General features: G+C 38.4%; 1 protein-coding gene across 1 annotated transcript in view; it reads right to left on the reverse strand.

The window, feature by feature from the left end:
• SLC25A26 (solute carrier family 25 member 26) overlaps positions 1-19,143 on the reverse strand; it is a 301,478-nt gene that overhangs the window by 104,127 nt on the left and 178,208 nt on the right. The window lies entirely within an intron of this gene.

Consider the following 19,143-nt stretch of genomic DNA (forward strand, 5'->3'; position numbering starts at 1 on the left):
CAAGACACTGCCTGGTAAAGAAGACTAAGATGGTGCCCTGACTTCAAAGAACTCACAGCCACATATAAATAGTTTCAATAATATTGATACATGGCAAGAAATAGAGTAAAATTAAAAAGAGGCAAAGACAAGTATCATAGCAAACAGAGAGGAGGGGTATTTAGTCCAACCTCCAGACTGAGGGAAAGCTGCCAGAGATTATGCCTTCATAGAGCCTTCCAAAGGAGCAAGAATTAGCTGGCAAGAAAGGTAAAAAGGGCATGATGGGGAGTGGAAACAGAAAAGCACACAATATGAAAGCAGGGTGTTCAGGGGTAACAGAACCATCCCATATCAAGTTAGCATTCCACAGTGTGTACCCACCCAAGCCATTCCATATCACCAAAACCTCAAGTTTAAGGTCAAGAGTAACGGGGAGTAAGACTGGACAGATGGCCAAGAAAGCCCTGTATGCCATGCAAGGAGCTTGGACTTCATTGCATAGACAATGGGAGCAACTGGAACAGTTTAGGCAGAGGATCTGTAGCAACATGGGTGGACTTGGAGGGCATTATGCTGAGCGAAATAAGTCAGAGAAAGCCAAATACTGTATGGTATCACTTAGATGTGGAATCTACAAAATACAACAAACTAGTGAATGTAACGAAAAAGAAGCAGACTCACAGATACAGATAATAAGCTAGTAGTTACCAGTGGGGAGAGGAAACGGGGGAGGGGCAATATAGAGGTAGGGGATTAAGAGTTACAAACTATTACGTATAAAATAAGCTACAAAGATATATATTGTACAACACAGGGAATACAGCCAATAGTTTACAATAACTATAAATGCAGTATAACCTTTAAAAGTTGTAAACTACTATATTGTACACCTGTAACATATAAGTACATCAACTATACTTCAATAAAAAAATAAAATAAAATAAAATACACACAAAGTTTAGGCAGAGGAATGATAACCTGTGCTTTAGGGACATCACTCTGGCTGCAGTAGGTAGAAGAATAGTTGCAGGATGGGAGAGAAGAGAAAGATACGAAGCAACGAGCAAAGACAAAAAGAAGGCAAGACACAAGCTCTGAGACTGCTACAACAGTTCTATAGAAGAGACCAGGAAATGAATATGGCTCAGAGAAGAAGGTTCAAATTTGAGGGAAGAGTCAGGAGTAAAATGAAAGGACCTGGTGACTGATAAGAGGTCAGGAGTGGGGAGAGAGTAAGATGCTCCTACAATATAGTGGTGCCATTAAATGAGACCAAGGGGCAGAGGAGGAAAACAAGTTTAGAGCGAAAAGGATAAATTCACTCTGGGAAATGCTGAGTTGGAGAAATCTGTGGCACATGTAGGGGGCTGTATCTATCCAATAAATTAATATCTGACTATAAAGCTAGAAAATAACAAGGCTAGAGATACAGACATAGAAGTCGTCAGCATATAGGTGATGGCTGGAACCAAGAGAGTAGACTACCTAAATAAAGAGCAAAAAGGGAAGGTCAAAAGGCCAAGAATGGAAGCCCAAGGAACACCCACTCTTACAGAGCAGACAAAAAGAGAAGAAGTGATCAGACATATGAGAAGGAGGAAATTGCTATGGTGAACAGTGGTCTTCTGTGGCTGCCCAGTTTTCAACTCTCGTATGTGAGAGGCTTCCCAACTCAGGAAAACAAAGGGTGTCAGTCACTCTCCTCCCTGGCCTTGTCACCAACTTAGGCTTAACTTATCAGATACTCCCAGCCAGGGGTCTGAATCTTGAGTTATGCTGGCCAATCACAGGCCACTAGCCACGCTAGGCTACAGAGCACTCGCAAAGGTGCTAATACAATTGAGAGCTGCTGTACATACAAAACACACAAAGGATTTTGAAAAGTGACTGTGAGAAAATTATGTAAAACACCCCATTAATAATCCTTTTATGCTGATTACATGCTGAAAGAGTCATACTATGGATATGTATGGTTTGATAAAATGTATTAAAATCATCCAGCTGGTTTTTTTCACCTTTTTTAAAGTGGTTACTAGAAAATGTAAAATTACACCAGTGTCTTATATGATATTTCTGTGGGACAGTGCTGTTCTGGGGCTACTGGGATAGTTAGCATTCATCACAGCAGTAGCACCCGAGGTCCAGTGTTCAGGGGCAGTCAGCGGGCAGTGCTGGAGGGAGCATCCTGAATGCACCGTTCCTAAGGTACAGGCCTGCTTGTGGTCCTTGCCGTGGCCTCCCTTCCCATTCATTTCCCTCATTCTCCAGTCTTCCATCTATTCTAAGAGCCATCAAACAGTGTTCCGAGTCAATTACAGAAGTAACATCTTTTTTTTTTTTTTTTTTGGATATAAGTAGCAGAACACCAACTAGTGGCTTGGGCAATAAATGACATTTAATTATGCCACCTAACAAGTACTGTGGTGAAAGGCAGTTCAACATTTAGTGCAGAACCTCTACAAAGTGAGCTAGAATCCACGCTCTTTCTCTCTTTCCTCCCTGCCAAAGCTGGCATATTGGCTTTCCAGCCACAGGCTTGCTGCCTCATGAGAAGCGTGGCTTGTATATCCTCCAGCGTAACCTTGTCACACAGCTGGATTCCAGGCAAGAAGAAAGGGCCTCCTCTTTTTTTTTTCAGATGCCCCCTAGTGGGTGTCCACTTGGCCACAATTGTGTGACATGGCCACCTCTTGTTAGGAAGGCTGAGAATATGTAGATCTAGCAAAGGGTTAGGAAGACTGCCACCCAAACCAAATCAAGGGAGAAGCAGAAAGTAACTTAACAGTCTCTGCCAACTTTCCAAAAACCAACCTTTTTTCCCACAGGTTAGCCAAGATCAATTTCAACTGAAAGCAACCAAGAATGCTACTCGATCTTCAAGGGGACCAGAAGTCTCTTGCGGAGCAACGGGTCAAGAGTATCAACCAGCGCACACATGAGGGTTACTGGAGTTCCCAAGAATTGTTTCAATGGAGGGCTGGGCCACGAGACCCATTACGGTGAATTCATAAGTGATTCAGAGATGGAGGTGGGCAAGTAGAGAACTACACCAGGAAGCTGGTGGAGACGTTAGGAGAGATGGGTTCATAGCTAAAGGAAGTTCTTTGTCTTGTTTTATCTAGGATGGTAAGTATTTGTACATAGGATGGGGGAAAGTGGTAATAGCAAGGCAGAGATTGACAGTTTAGGAAAGAAATGGGATAACACATGAAGACCCCAGAGGGTATGAAAAAGGTAGAGCCAGGAGCCCAAGCACCTGCCTACACTGCTGGGATGACCAGCCTTTGCCTGTGCTGCCCCTCAGCATAGGGTACCATCCTGCATCTGAATTGGGCTTTTCATTCAGGGCTCAACTCCAGGAGGGAATGAGCAGTGGTCTGGGTGAGGGTCTTCAGACCTAGACTGTGGCCCCAGCTTTGTCAGTGATCTCTCACACATTGTTGGACCAGAAATCTTTATGGTACCCTTTTAGGCTTTGATTTCTAAAATTCTTAATTTTCTCCAATCATACCTTCTCTTTTTTACCTCAAAAGATTCTCCTTATTCTCCAAATAAACTATTTCCTCACTATTCTCATTCCCCCCAAAAAAACTATTTTAACTGAAATTTTTTTACTTATTAACTTATACCATATAGTTTTTAAAATATATTACTTTCTCTCCTACTAAACATAAATACTGTGAGGGCAAAAAGAAAATATGCATTAATTTTACTAATCAACTGGAGTCAACTGGGACAGGGGAGGGGACAGGAAGTGCTCTGGTATATTTTTTTCCAAGCTTTATTTAGGTTTGACAAAATTTTATCTACTATTTTTTGGTATTATTTCATGTAAAGTAAATAAAACTACCCAAGAAGAGGGGAAATGCAAAAATTACTCATTTCCACAGAAATACCTTACCAATACTCCAGAATTTTTAAAATACATTTTCTTCTTTGAACTGAAGAGACTATCTTTATATATAGTTATAAAAAGACTAGAAAAAATAGAGTTGGATTACAGGTGATGTTTCTCCTTCTTTTCTGCCCACTTGCAATTTCTAAATTCTCTACAATGAACATGTATGATTACTTCATCAGTTTCTTTAACATAATTTCAAAGGGCAAAAACATTTGTTATGCACCAAAGATTTTAAGTGAGGGACAAAATAAAATCAAAGGACTAACTTAAAATATGCTTTTACATGCAATCCTACTTATTAGCCTTGACAAAAACAACATTTAGTTTTAATTTAGTGACAATAACAAACACACCCAAAACAGACTAAATAGCTTACCACTAAAGCCTAAAACTGGGTATAAATTATGTTACTTTTGGTAAGAGTGTAAACTTTCAAATCCATGCTAATAAACCAGGATAGAAAATTAAGTCCACTGAAACTTACATGAACCTTACAGAGCAGCTCCCAGCATCTAAAACTCATTACAGAAATGAAAATAAATAAATAAGAAAAGAAAGAAAAGGGTACTCTAACACCTTGTATTTTTCAACTCAAGAGGTCAAGAGTGAAATATGACCCCAATATGTCAAGAAAATAGGAACTGTCCACTTTTGTGCCTTGGCATAAATATTTATAGAACTTCATACTTCATAACCCTCCATGTTCTTACATTATATTCTTATTTCTTAAAAATACAGCAGCAGAAGAGAAATTTTGTAAAGGTTCTCAGATGAAAAACAATCTAACAGAAGAGGTACAGAGCACCCAGCACGGTTTCCTGACTTCCCTGGCACGGCAATTTTGGTGTAAGAGGCCACAAAGTAATGCCTCTATTTCCTTCAGCAACTCCCTTGCCTTCCATTTGGTTTTCTATTAACTCTGATCTTTCTTAGATTTAAATCCGAGCCGCCACGGAGTATTTCACTGCACAGGAACAAAAACATGTTATAGTATCATGGTCCTATGAAAGGAAATAAAGGTAATGCCATCTGTGGGTCTTGGGGTAAAGCCATTCGTCAGAGCTTCCTTTCCTCAGACGTCCGGGGTTCAGTATGAATCCATGACCCAGGGAGGGTGACATTTTCATTAAACCCAAAAATGTTGTATATGTTAAAGTTCTAACAAAAGACAGACAAGTAAAGCTTTCCATAAAGAAAATACATGTCCCCAGTCTTTTTTAAATCAGCATTAAAATGCAATACTGACCTCAGTGGAATTTAACATACCAAAAATCTGAGGAACTTTAAATTGAGAATGATTACAATAGTAAAGTTGCTACTAAGACTTTTCTTTCCTTAACATAAATAAAAACTTTTCTGACATGGTTTTCATTTTTGAAATGGAGAGTAGAATGCCTCCTTTTAGTGTTTACTGACCACCAAGATGCAAAACTACACGTCCTAAGACTAACTGTATGAAAGGAAAAAAAATCACAGTGAACTCTGGCCTCACATTAGGTATTGTAAAATGAGTGAAGGCAGAGAGGAGAGAGAGAGAGAGAAAGCTGCTGCTAAACTCCCTGGTTCATTCATTGCCCAAGCCAAGCTCCAGACTTCCACACATCACCTGCCAGCCGTTTACAGTCTCACTTCCATCCTCTCACTCTTGAAATGCTCTTCAACATTGCTGGACATCACCCACAGTAACTTTTATTAACACTGTATCTTTTACCCAACTATTTCAACACAGTTCACAAAAAAATACCCAACTTAAGACTTTTCCTTAGGAAACTTAACAGCCTATAAATATTCATCTCATATTAGAAGCTAATTATGTCAGTATTTAATATATAAATCAATCTGAGATAGAAGTTACCAAAGGTCAGGGAACTATTTGGCCTAGGGAGCAAGGGTGAAACCCAAATCTTTTGATTATCATCTCCAGAATTTTTTTTAATTGAAGTATAGTTGATTTACAGTGTTGTGTTAGTTTCTTGTACAGCAAAGTGATTGTTATATGTTTTATATATATTCTTTTTCAGATTATTTTCCATCATAGTTTATTACAAGACATTGAATACAGTTCCCTGTGCTATACAGTAGGTCTCTGTCGTTTATTTTATGTATAGTAGTTTGTATCTGCTAATCCCAGAATCCTAATTTGTCCCTCCCCGTTTCCCCTTTGGTAACCCTAAGTCTGTTTTCTATGTCTGTGAGTCAATTTCTGTCTTGTGAATAAGTTCATCTGTATCATTTTTTAGATTCCCCACATATAAGTAATATCATATTTGTCTTTCTCTTACTTTCCTTACTTAGTATGATAATCTCTAGGTCCATCCATGTTGCTACAAATGGCATTATTTCATTCTTTTTTATGCCTGAGTAATATTCCATTGTGTGTGTGTGTATACATATACATACATATGCATATACACATATATGCATATATACTCACCACACCTTCTTTATCTGTTTATCTGTCGATGGACATGGACATTTAGGTTGCTTCCATGTCTTGGCTACTGTAAATAGTGTTGCTATGAACACTGGGATGCATGTATCTTTTTCAATTACAGTTTTCTCCAGATATATGCCCAGGAGTGGGATTGCTAGATCATACGGCAACTCTTTTTTTAGTTTTTTAAGGAACCTCCATACTGTTTTCCATAGTGGGTGTACCAATTTACATTTCTACCAACAGTGTAGGAGGGTTCGCTTTTCTCCACACCCTCTGCAGCATTTATTGTTTGTAGACTTTTTGATGATGGCCACTCTGACCAGTGTGAGGTGATACCTCATTGTTAATTATTAGAGAAATGCAAATCAAAACTACAATGTCGAGCATCTTTTCATGTGCCTATTGGCCACCTGGATGTCTTCTTTGGAGAAATGTCTATTTAGGTCTTCTGCCCATTTTTTGATTGGGTTGTTTGTTTTTCTGTTATTGAGCTGTATCAACTATTTGTGTATTTTGGAAATTAAGCTCTTTGTCAGTCACACTGTTTGCAAATATTTTCTCTGAGTCCACAGGATATCTTTTTGTTTTCTTTATGGTTTCCTTTGCTGTACAAAAGCTTATAAGTTTGATTAGGTCCCATTTGTTTATTTTTGCTTTTATTTCTATTGCCCTGGGAGACTGATCCAAAATTATTTTTCATTAAAGGCATATCATATTTACATGCGGCTAATGAGTTTAAAGGTTCTAGGTTTAATTATCAGCTAAATCTTCATGTTTAAACCAGCAACTCTATAATTAGTTCAACAGAAACTTAAGTAAGTTGAATAGAGCCAATCAAAGTTTAATCACATTCAAAGTAAAGCTACTTTAGACTTTGCGGAGTAAACTCCAAGTGGCAAGTTAATGAGAGAGAGAATGAAAATTCAGGGCACTCTAAAATTTTTTTAAAAGCACAGTTTACTTACTTGTATTTTATTCCACATTCCCAAAATTCTTTCTAGAAAGCAGGTTTCCAAATTAAGAACACCTAACATTATCTTTCTACACCACCATTTAAATTCAAAACCCCTACAAGTGAACAGTTCATCTGTTTGTCAATTCTGCCATCTGCTGGTTACAAATGGAATCACAGCTGTTGATAAAATAATGCAAAAAGTAATTGTTAAATCCAAATGTACCTTCCTTAGGGTTTAAATTTTATCCACTCATACTGAGTTATAAGTTCACCATGCCTTTCTTCCTTATAAATAAGACTCTTTCCATGTATACAAAAAGCCAATAGTCATGGAAAGAAAAAAAAATTTTTTTTAAGTATAGGTCTTCTCTTTCCTGACAAAACTAACATTCTTGATAATCCAGACTCTAGACAAAAAGTTAATAGTCTTCTCAACAAAAATAATTTATATCTTTTAGGCCCTGTGTCTTGAAGTTGTTTACAGAATTTTACAGAACCCCGAGGTAAGCCTCAAACGGCTTTTTCTCTTTTATAACTTTCTGTAACAGAATGGGGCCATGATTTCACATTTGATGACAAGTCTCATGGATGGATTTATAGACTTCAACGAATATAAAATCTGAAAATGGAGGAGACTGTAATGCTAACTACACTAATTTCCTGTTGCTGCTGTAACAAATTACCACATAATTAGTGGCTTAAAACAACAAAAATCTATTCTAATTCTGGAGATCAGAAGTCCAAAATGGGTCTAAGGGAGCAAAAATCAAGGGGGCTTCTAGAAGCCCCCTGCATTCCTTGGTTTGTGGCCCCTTCCTCCGTCTTCAAGCCAGCAGCTTAACATCCTAAAACCTCTCTGACACTCCCGCTTCCCTCTTATAAGGAGCCTTGTGATTACACTGGGCTCATCTGGATGATGCAAAAAAAAATCTTCCCATCTCAAAATCCTCAATTTAATCACATCTGCAAAGTCCCTTTTGCCATGTTAGGTAACATGGCCACAGGTTTCAGGGACTAGGACATCTTCAGGGGGCCGCTGTTTTGCCCAACCAATGTAACCAAAGGCAAGCTTTAGAATCCTGACCTTGTCTTATTAGTTTAAGAAACCCAGAGTGATCTGAGTTCTTAACATTACCCAAGTAATATACCTCCCATCTCCAGTTGTGCATCAGTTCTGCCATTTTTAAAAGATGACATAAAAAATAGAAAGTGAAGGTCTAATATTTGTCTAACTATTCAGTCTGCAATGGTGTTTTATCATCCACAGCAGCTGGGAAACCTTGTGTGCAGCACTAAACTTCTTTGAATTTCAATTTCTTCATTTTCTGAACTGACAGCCTTCCTAAAACTATAAAATTCTAAAAATGTGCTCCGAACAGCAATTTGTGTGACATGGGACCAGAACCAACACTTAACGAACACTTTGTGTATCAGATGCTAGGCTGAGCACTTTAGAAGTGCTGTATCACTTAAGCTTTACAAGAACTGTGAGTGGGGTAGCATTAACCCGACTTTTCAAGATAAGGAAAACAACAGCTTGGTAAGCTTGCATAAAGGACCAAAGCTGCCTCCTTTCAGAGGTCCTCAAAATATTCTCTACCTATTTAATAAATGTATCCAACTTCTTTATATACTCCTCAAGGACAGGGATCAAAATTTCTTATTCTTTGTTTCTTAGCACCAATCACAGCGCTAGATATATAATAGGCACTCATATATCTACAAGTATTCAATTACAAACCAAAGCAAATTTGTGACAGTGGCATTTAATTCATTATGCTACCAAGAACCCTACTCTTAACAAGATAATATGTTAAAAAATAAAGTTTTGTCACTGACAAAGTGCAGACTCCCACAGAAGCGGTTGATCTTAACTTCATCTTGGAGAGAAGTATTTGGTTTTTCCATTAACAGTGTAGGGGTGGTACTGACCAAGTAACATTCTTGTGGTTTAAGTTGGATTCTCCAGCTTCATCATCCTACATGAAAATCATACTCATCGTTTCTATAAAGCTAACCTTAATTTGCGTAGCATAAACTGACACTGCTCTTAAAGAAAAAGCCAACACGGAGCTCCCCTTCCCTCCCATGCACTAACTACACAAGATGATCAATGAAACTGCACTGGCCCAGGTCATGAGTCAACACCACCTGAAGGCATGCTGCATACCACATCAGAGAGAAAAAGTCCACACAACAGAAAACAGTCTGAAATGCGTTGGAGAAAGAAGCCATCAGGAAAGTGGAGGGACGGTGGGTAAGATGCTCCTTGACAAGTGCCTCTGCGAAAAACCTCTCAGCACATCCATGCGGGGACGTTAATGAAGGACTACCAGCAGGATCATCACCGCACGGGGGTCCTGCCAGGTCCTGCCCTCTCTCTCCTCCTCTTCCTCCCCTTTCCACTGTCAGCTCGGGCTCAGAGGGCCGGGACAGCTGGAGGGCTGGGGTGTGCTTCTGAGCTGAGCTCAGGAGATCGACAGCAAGCTCAAGCACGCACACAACACAGACACACGACGAGATGACGCAGGCACCCACGAGGAAAGACGCACTGAAGGAACGCTGCTAGAAGGGCTTTTAAAGGAAGAACCTCCACCTTGATTCTCGTCAACTCACCTTCTCCCTCTGCATCCCCTGCCCTGCCTCAGTGGAGGCTCCAGTCATCTCTCTCTCCTCAGGATTTCTAGAATAGTCTCCTCCCCTCCATTCGCACACCACGCCCACCTCCACACAGCTGCCAAAGGATGTCCTTACAACACCAACCAGTGGTGCTCTCCTGCGCAGCCCTTCAGGGGTAACAGCCAAAACCTCACCACAGCAGGCGGAGCCCTCCGGACGACCCCCACATCTGTGCTCCACATGGAGCTTGAAAGCGTCTAACAAGGGCTTTGCCTAAGTTCAATAGCCCTCCTTGTACTCGCCCGCCTAACAATCATCCTCCAAAACACAGCTCAAGGACTAGCTATTCTCTGAGGCCTTCCCTGAATCAACACCCATCCACCCACTCTAATCCACTTCCCTTCAGGCTCTTGTACTTTTCTTAAAATACCTGTAACCCTTTAGTGTACTTCCATACTTACATGCCCATCTGCACGTCTAGACTGCAAGTCTCTAAAGGCGGTATCTTGTCATTTTATCCTCAGTGCCGAGAACACATTAGGCCGTCTTAAGATCTAAATCCACACTGCCAGGTAAGGACAACAAGAGTGGTGGAGGAAACTAAGAGGAGCTGAACAAAAGCAGCTGATATAAAAGGAATCAAAGAGGTCCAAGTGGGGAAAGGACATAACAAAGGAAAGGCAATGGAAAGGAAGTTATTTTTCGCAATTCTGTAGAAAATTCTTTGTGTAATTCTTATAATTTAGCATTCCTAGGAAGGAATTACAAAGTCTGTCTGCCTTACGTACTTAATGTTCTGAAGTGAAAAAAAGGCTCCCAGGCACAACGGAAAATGAACAGATAGGGGAACAGGGCACAAGGCCCCCTCGGGAGAGCCACGTGCTTAGATGCATCAGAAAGCAAAGTGCCTGTGTGAGTGTGGCTGGGTATCTAACAGTTCGGTTGCAGCTTCTGATTGTACAGCGAATTTCCTAGCACTGTCTCTACCCTCCCGCCTCCGTGCATCTTGACACACACAAGCGTTTTCATCTGCAGCATTCCTGAGAGCTTCCTTCTGACTTGACAGTGACACTGCACTTCAGGGATGCCCATCTTATTTTCCACTCCACTTATCTTCCATTGACTCAATTATACGACTGCACAAGAGTCTGACAAACTGCTAACACAAGTGCAAATGAGAGTTCCTCTCTGTTAATTTATGGATATTTCGAAACCCATCATGATCATTTCAAAAGATGAAAAACATTTCAAAAGTTGTTAACCTTTCTTCTATTGTTTTGCTCAGTGGTTCTTAGAAAAGGCCAGTAGAGATCATGAAAAACACTATACATACACTTTCAACCATGATATTAACAGCATAGTTAAAAAGAACTTAAATCCCTGCTAGGGAAAACACAACGATGAGTAACACATGCCCCATGCTGTGTAGCTGATAACACTCCTGATAACAATGAATCTAATCCTCCAAGCAGCCAATTCAGTGGGGAAGCTGAATAAAAACGACCTGCTTAACCCATATTCTGATGTTCAACGAGCCCCTCAAATGACTGCAGTACACTGCCACCCTCAAAACTAACCAGTTTATTAAACTAGGATTTTTTAGTAGGCCTAAAAGTATGTAATTCTGAGGAAGACAAAAGGAATCACACTTTTGATCAATGTGCTCCACACCTACTAAAATATTCTTATGCACATGACTGCCAAGTCAACTCAATAGAAATATTTACCATTGGGGTATAAATCAAAATTTTTGATAATCCTTTATGAGTGGTGCTTATATATCACTGAACACCAGAAACATCTAGGAATCTTGTTTAAAATGCAGGGCCCACAATGCCACCTCCAAAAATCTTTATTTGTAACCTGCTGCCCAGGCAAATGATTCTAAAGTAGGTGCTCCCTGGGCCACATGGTTGTGTGGAGAAGTACTGTTAGAGGCTGTCAGAAGAGCATTTACAAAACATGGTATCGCTGAGTTCCTAGCTTTCTCAATCCCAAGTTAGAACAGGACTGGAAAGAAAAATCTACCAGCATCTATGGGTGTAAGGACATCCACAGACATCACCCATGAGCACATTAAATTCACAGGGGCCATTTTAGCAGCAAAGAAATTTTAATAATTCTTCTATTTCTGAAAACAATATTAACTAAATCCATAAGTAGGATAAGACCCAGGAAAAGTCAAATCCTGAAGTTGAAAAAATAATAATAATAATAATAATCAGGGCTTCCCAGGTGGCGCAGTGGTTGAGAATCTGCCTGCCAATGCAGGGGACACGGGTTCGGGCCCTGGTCTGGGAGGATCCCACATGCCGCGGAGCGACTGGGCCCGTGAGCCACAATTGCTGAGCCTGCGCGTCTGGAGCCTGTGCTCCGCAACAAGAAGGGCCGCGACAGTGAGAGGCCCGCGCACAGCGATGAAGAGTGGCCCCCACTTGCCGCAAATGGAGAAAGCCCTCGCACAGAAACGAAGACCCAACACAGCCATAAATATAAAAATAAATTAATTAATTAATTAAAAAAAAAAAATTCACTACCACTGCAATGTTATACCATCTGTTATACTAAAGTAAACCCACCCCAACCCTTCTGATATAATTACAGATTCTACTTCTCACAGGGCTTTTTCTGTGTCTGATGAAAACTGAGCTGTAAAATAATTGAGGCAGGGATTTAGAGATTTGGTACAGCAAACCTCCTAATAAAAATGGCACAAATGGGACTCTTCTCAGTGTTGTTACATATTAAATCTTATTTGATCGATTTTACTGTATTCCAAATCACAAACATAAGGCAGAAGCCTGTAATTATAGTTTTATTGATTTGTCATTAACTTTTAATCAAGCTGCTGCTACAGGGAATGGTTATTACAGCAGTGTTCTTTTGTTTCTAAGTTTCACACACTTACCATCACTACAACAAAGTAACTGTGGACACATTCAATGCCAACAAAAATACAGTATTGTTTCTAAGGAATGTGTCTGCAACATAACTATCTTATATCAGCGCAAATGTGTTACAGAACAATGACTGCACTAAACTATATCTGATTTTCTCTAGGTCTCTTTATACCTTTCTGATCACTGACAGCTATAAATGTTTTGTTTTATATTCCTTTTTATTTGTTTCTCCTAAATTCATCTGTTTCTTTCTCTTACTTACAGTGACCACACTTGGCTGAATCTGCAACCAATGTATGCTCTATGAAACTGAAAGCAAATTACTAAAACAGAAAGGCAGTAGGTACGTGTCTGAATCATTTATTAAGAACAATGATACTGAATGGCTGCAGGAAGTTTTTCAAGAAAGTTTAAAGATTACAGGAGCACCAGAACAACATTTCACAAACTTCATAAATCTAACAAAATTCTTAGCATACTAAACTGTAACTGAATTAAAATCAAATAAAGTCAACATCAAGAGATGTTTCACAGGTGAAATCCTCCATCTATGTACCTGCTGCTGATCAGTTCTCCTCTGAAGGCTCTCCAGGCATCACAGAAACTATAAAAAGGCATCTGACATGAGGCCTTACTGCCTAAGGGACCATGGAAACCATAAGAGACACAATAAATATAAGAATGTCCTAGAATTATTTATTTCCAGTCTTACAGATACCTATTTCCTAACTCTAAAGTCTACCTACGCCACTTTCTATGCCCAAGACTTCACACAGAATATTACATTTAAAAGGCTCCAATTTTTAAAAAAATACCAGTTACAGATACTAACGTATTAGAATACAGTGTTTTCTACAAATCAAAAGCTGCATCACTAACATGACCGATCTAACAGCTATCCTTTGCCCTATTTAATTATACCACTTTATATATTCTTCGTAAGTCTAAGAGACAGAAATTTTATAAATTGCAGAAAGTCTATCCTCCAACATGGCAAACCAGCTTTCAAGCAAGATGGCCCTGTGGGAAATGAAAAAAAAAGTGGCCAAGTTCTTTTTGCTGCTTGCTCTCAGCAATGTAAGAGAAAACGTAAACCAAGTGTTGAACTTACGAGGATATATTTAAACTAAATCAAAGCAACAGGCAATTCTAAAATAGAGGCAAGAGCAGTCAAAGGGACAGAATTTTTACAAGCTGAGAGACACTGAAACTCTGACACACCATTTGCTGTTCTTGAGTATATATACTCGAAAATAACTGCATGCAATGAGGTTCTAAAGTCAGAACATAATCACAAAAACACAATCTAAACCAAGGATAACAGGTTCAAAGATTTTTTTAAATTAAATATAAATTGCTTTTAAATCGCAGACTAAACCAATATTTAGGCAGAATTCAAGCACTGGAGTCCTTACTTTGGGTAAGAGTGGGGGGAATGAAAATTCCCAGAAATTGTACACAAATTGTCCGTATGTTCACTTTCCTGGAGAGACAACCACAGGTTTCACTAGATTCATAAAGGGGTCTCTGGCTCATAAAGGAACTACTACTTTATGCTCCTTGCTCCTCAAAAATTAATACATTGTTAGTCCCATCACGCTAAAAAGTTCAGTAAATTATGAAGGCAATTTTTTTTTAATCCAGAGTTAGCTTGGGTTCTGCAAAATCATTTTTAAACCAATGACAAAAGGAAGTTTTATAGAAAACACTTCCGTGAATTTAGTGTCTTTCAGGCTAATTTCTTTCAACATTCTCTTCAAGGAACCATCCAAATGATTTCTTAGATCAAGAAATTCATTGTATAGTAACAGGAAAGTATAAAATTATATATATATCCCAGATATAAATAAATGCAAAAACGCAGATAAGGACCAGAGGTCATCTTTTTTTCCATATTACATATCATAACCTCAACAATTCAAATTATCACATGAATAGGGAGACCCTCGCTTTTCTTTAAAACTGAGATTCTTTCCTCCATAATTCCTTTTCTCCTGGATTGTCCAAATATATTAGTATCTGATATGTGTTCATCAACCAAAATGATATAATTAATATGACTTTTCTTTACAATAATTTATAAATTATCTTAACACTTCCCAACTCATTCTATGAGTCCAGTTTTACCTTGATACCAATACCAGTCCAAGACACAAGATAACTACAGACCAGTAGCTCTTATGAATAAAGTAAAAGTCCTCAACAAAATACTAGTAAATAAATCTAGCACTATATAAATAGTATTATATACCATGATCAAGTGAGTTTTAACATTTGGGTTGCAAATGCAAGAGTGGTTTAACATTTGAAAATCAATTAATGTAATACACCGTATCAGTAAAATAAAGAACAAAACCACATGATTATCTCAACAGATGAACAAAAGGCACTGACAAAATGTAACCCTTTAAGACAGAAAATGTACTGAAACACTAAATACTTTCTTCCTAAGATCAGAAACAAGATAAGGATGTCCACTCTCACCACTCCTATTCAACACTGTACTAGAGCTTCTAACCAGAGCAGTTAGGCAAGAAAATGAAATAAAAGACATATAGATTGTACAGAAATAAGTAAAACTAGCTCTATGTGCAGATGATACGATCTTGTACACAGAAAATCTTTAAGAATCCACTAAACTTTAGAACTAATTAATTAATGAATTCAGCTAGGTTGGAGGATACAAGATCAATATACAAAAATGAATTTATTTCTATACAGTAGCAATAAACTAACTGAAAATGAAATGAAAAAAGTTCAATTTACAATAACATCAAAAAGAATAAATTACTTAGGAATAAATTTAACAAAAGAAGTGTAAAACGTATACTGTGAAACTATGAAACATTGGAAATTACAGAAGTCCTAAAGAAATGAAAAGACAGCCTATGTTTATAGATTGGAAAATTTAAGCATTTCTGTTAACATGGTATGCTCCCCAAATTAATTTGCAGATTCAATGTTATTTATCCCTATCAAAATCTCAGTTGCCTTTTTTGCAGAAATTGACAAGCTCATTCTAAAATTCACATATGAGTTCCTTGGTGGCCTAGTGGTTAGGATTCCGGGCTTTCACTGCCATGGCCCGGGTTCAGTCCCTGGTTGGGGAACTGAGATCCCGCAAGCCGTGAGGTGAGGCCAAAAAAAAAAATTCACATAAAAATGCAAAAGACCCAGAAAAGGCAAAACAATCCTGACAGAGAAGAACAAAGCTGGAGGACTCACACTTCTGATTTCAAAACTTACTACAAAGCTGTGGTAATCAAGGCTCTGTGGTACTAGCATAAAGATAGACGTAGAGATCGATAGAACAGGGTCCACAAATAAACCCTACTTTTACGTCAATTAGTATTTGACAAGGGTGCCAAGGCAATGCCATGGGTAAAGAATAGTTTAGCAAATGGCACTAGGTCAACTGGATATACACACGCAAAAGAATAAAGTTAGACCACAGCCTCAAACCAGATAAAAAAATTAACTCAAAATGGATCAAAGACCTAAAAATATGAGTTAAAACTATTAAACTCTTGAAAGAAAACATAGGTATAAATACTTCATGATCTCAGATTAGGCAATGGTTTCTTAGATACGACATCAAAGCACAAGCAATGTAAGATAAAACAGATAAACTGGACATCATCAAAATTTAGAACTTATGCTTCAAAGGACACCATTAAGAAAGTGAAAAACATGCACAGAATGGGAAAAAGTTTTGCCAATATATAAAGAACTCCTGTAACTTATTAACAAAAATACAACCTAATTAAAGAATGAGTAAAGGAGATGCATAGACATTTCTCCAAAGTAGATATGTAAATAACCAATAAGCACATGAAAAGATGCTCAAAATCATTAGTTACCAGGGAAAAGCAAGTCAAAATCACAATAAGATACCACTGAATATCTATTTGTTGGTTATAATTAAAAAGACAGGTAACACCAGGTGGTGTCAAGGATGTGCAGAACTGGAACTCTTACACACTGCTGGTGGGAGTGTAAAATGGTGCAGCCACTTCGGAAAACAGCCTTGGCCAGTTCCTCAGAGGGTTAAACATAAAGTTACCATATGACCGATATTTCCACTCCTAGGTACGTATCCAAGAAAATCAAAAACATAGGCAATTGATGAGTGAATAAAGAGAGTGTGGTATATCTATACCACATGGATTATTATTTGCAAATCAAAAGGAACGAAGTTCTGATACCTGCTATAGCATGGATGAAATCTTGAAAATGTAAGTGAAAGAAGCCAGTCACGGAAGACCAGATTGTAGGATTCCACTTTTTTTGTTTTTATCTTTCAAGAATTTGTCAAATTTATTCACATATGGTTTTCATAATATTCTCTTCTTATTCCTTTCTAACAGCTTAATACGATAGAATTTCCATATTATAAAATTCATCCATTTTAAGGATACAATTCAATGGTTTTTAATATATTCACAGACATGTGCAACCATCATCCTAGTCAATTTTAGAACATTTTCATCACCTCAGAAAGAAACTTGGTAGGATTCCATGTATATGAAATGTCCAGAATAGGCAGATCTACAGAGACAGAGTAGGTCAGTGGTTGTTGCCTAAGGTGAGAACGTTGGGGTAAATGGGAAGTGACTGCTAATGGGTACGAGGTTTCTTTTTGGGGCGATGACGATGCTCTAAAACTGACTGCGGCGATGGCTGCAGCTGTGAGTACAGCAAAAAACCATTGAATCGTACACTTTAAATGGATAAATCATACAGTATGTGAATTACATCTCAGAACAGTTATTATTTTTTTTAGTTGTTTTCTCCTTTTTTTTATTTTTTTGTTTTTTTTTTTGGCCGTGCCATGCAGCTCACAGGATCTTAGTTCCCCGACCAGAGATTGAACCTGTGCACCCTGGGCAGTGAAAGCACAGAGTGCTAACCACTGGACCGCCAGGGAATTCCATAAAGTGCAATCTCTCTCTTTCATCACCCTCATTCACCATATTCTTAAGAGAAGAAAATTAGGTTACAAAACAGTTTGTAGATTCTCATCCAAATTTTCTAAAGGAAAATAGTGCACAGAAAACAAAACCGCAATATATCACAGTTGTTTCTTATGTAAATCTTATAAAGGCTGATACATTTTTCTAACTTCCTAATGTAAATACATACCACTACTTTATTAAATGAAAAACGATATATACTACTTGACAAAATGATAAAAGACTTATAAACCGAGACCCTTCTCTTCACTTTTTTGTCCATTCCTGTTAATGCACCCTGCCCCTAACAACGTTCTGGGATTATTAAGATAGACTAGATAGAGAGATAGGCAGATCGATAGATACATACATACATACAAACAAACGAGACAATGTGATTTGAAAGTAACAATAGTAGGGGCTTCCCTGGTGGCGCAGTGGTTAAGAATCCGCCTGCCAACGCAGGAGACACGGGTTCGAGCCCTGGTCTGGGAGAATCCCACATGCCGCAGAGCAACTAAGCCCATGCGCCACAACTACGGAGCCTGCACTCTGGAGCCTGTGAGCCACAACTGCTGAGCCCGTGTGCCACAACTACTGAAGCCCGCACGCCTAGAGCCCGTGCTCTGCAACAAGAGAAGCCACTGCAATGAGAAGCCCGCGCGCCACAATGAAGAGTATCCCCCGCTCACCGCAACTAGAGAAAGCCTGCGTGCAGCAACAAAGACCCAACACAGCCAAAAATAAAAATAAATAAATTTAAAAAAAAAAAATCCTTTAAAAAAAAAAAAAAAGAAAGCAACAATAGTAAAGGACAATTTCTGGGTGGATACACAAAAATAATTTTAATTGAAGTTGTCCATTAGTAGTAGGCAGGAGGGACTGGAGAAAGGTAAATGGGTGAGGGGGGTGGGAAAGCTCTTATTTGTATTATACTCTTCTCTGTGTTAGTTTAGAAAAAATACATATTCCTGTATTATTTTTTAATTACAAATATTTTACCACATACATTATGATTTACTGGCTCATGAATTATTTACAGAAGAGTTGGATAATTTTTTAAACACATTGGAGGGATGGACTGCCTGTGTTTTCATCATTGCTTTCCAATTTTACTTCATTATAATCAGACACCGAATGATCTGTATGACATTATCTCTACATTATTTGTTGAAAGTTGCTTTGTGGACTACTGGGTCACACACTTTTATTAATGTTCCAAGTGTGCTTGAAAAAAATGAATAATCTTTAGCAGTTAGGTGCAGAACTCCATACACATCCATTAGACCATTCTTGCCATTGTGTTGTTCACATCTTCTATGGTCTTAACAAGTTACCTGCCTGGTCCTATGACTTTTACGGATAGATGTGAATAACTCCAATGAAGATAATAACTG

This window comes from Balaenoptera borealis (assembly GCF_965194805.1).
Source record: "Balaenoptera borealis genome assembly, chromosome: 12".
Classification (NCBI taxonomy): Eukaryota; Metazoa; Chordata; class Mammalia; order Artiodactyla; family Balaenopteridae; genus Balaenoptera; species Balaenoptera borealis.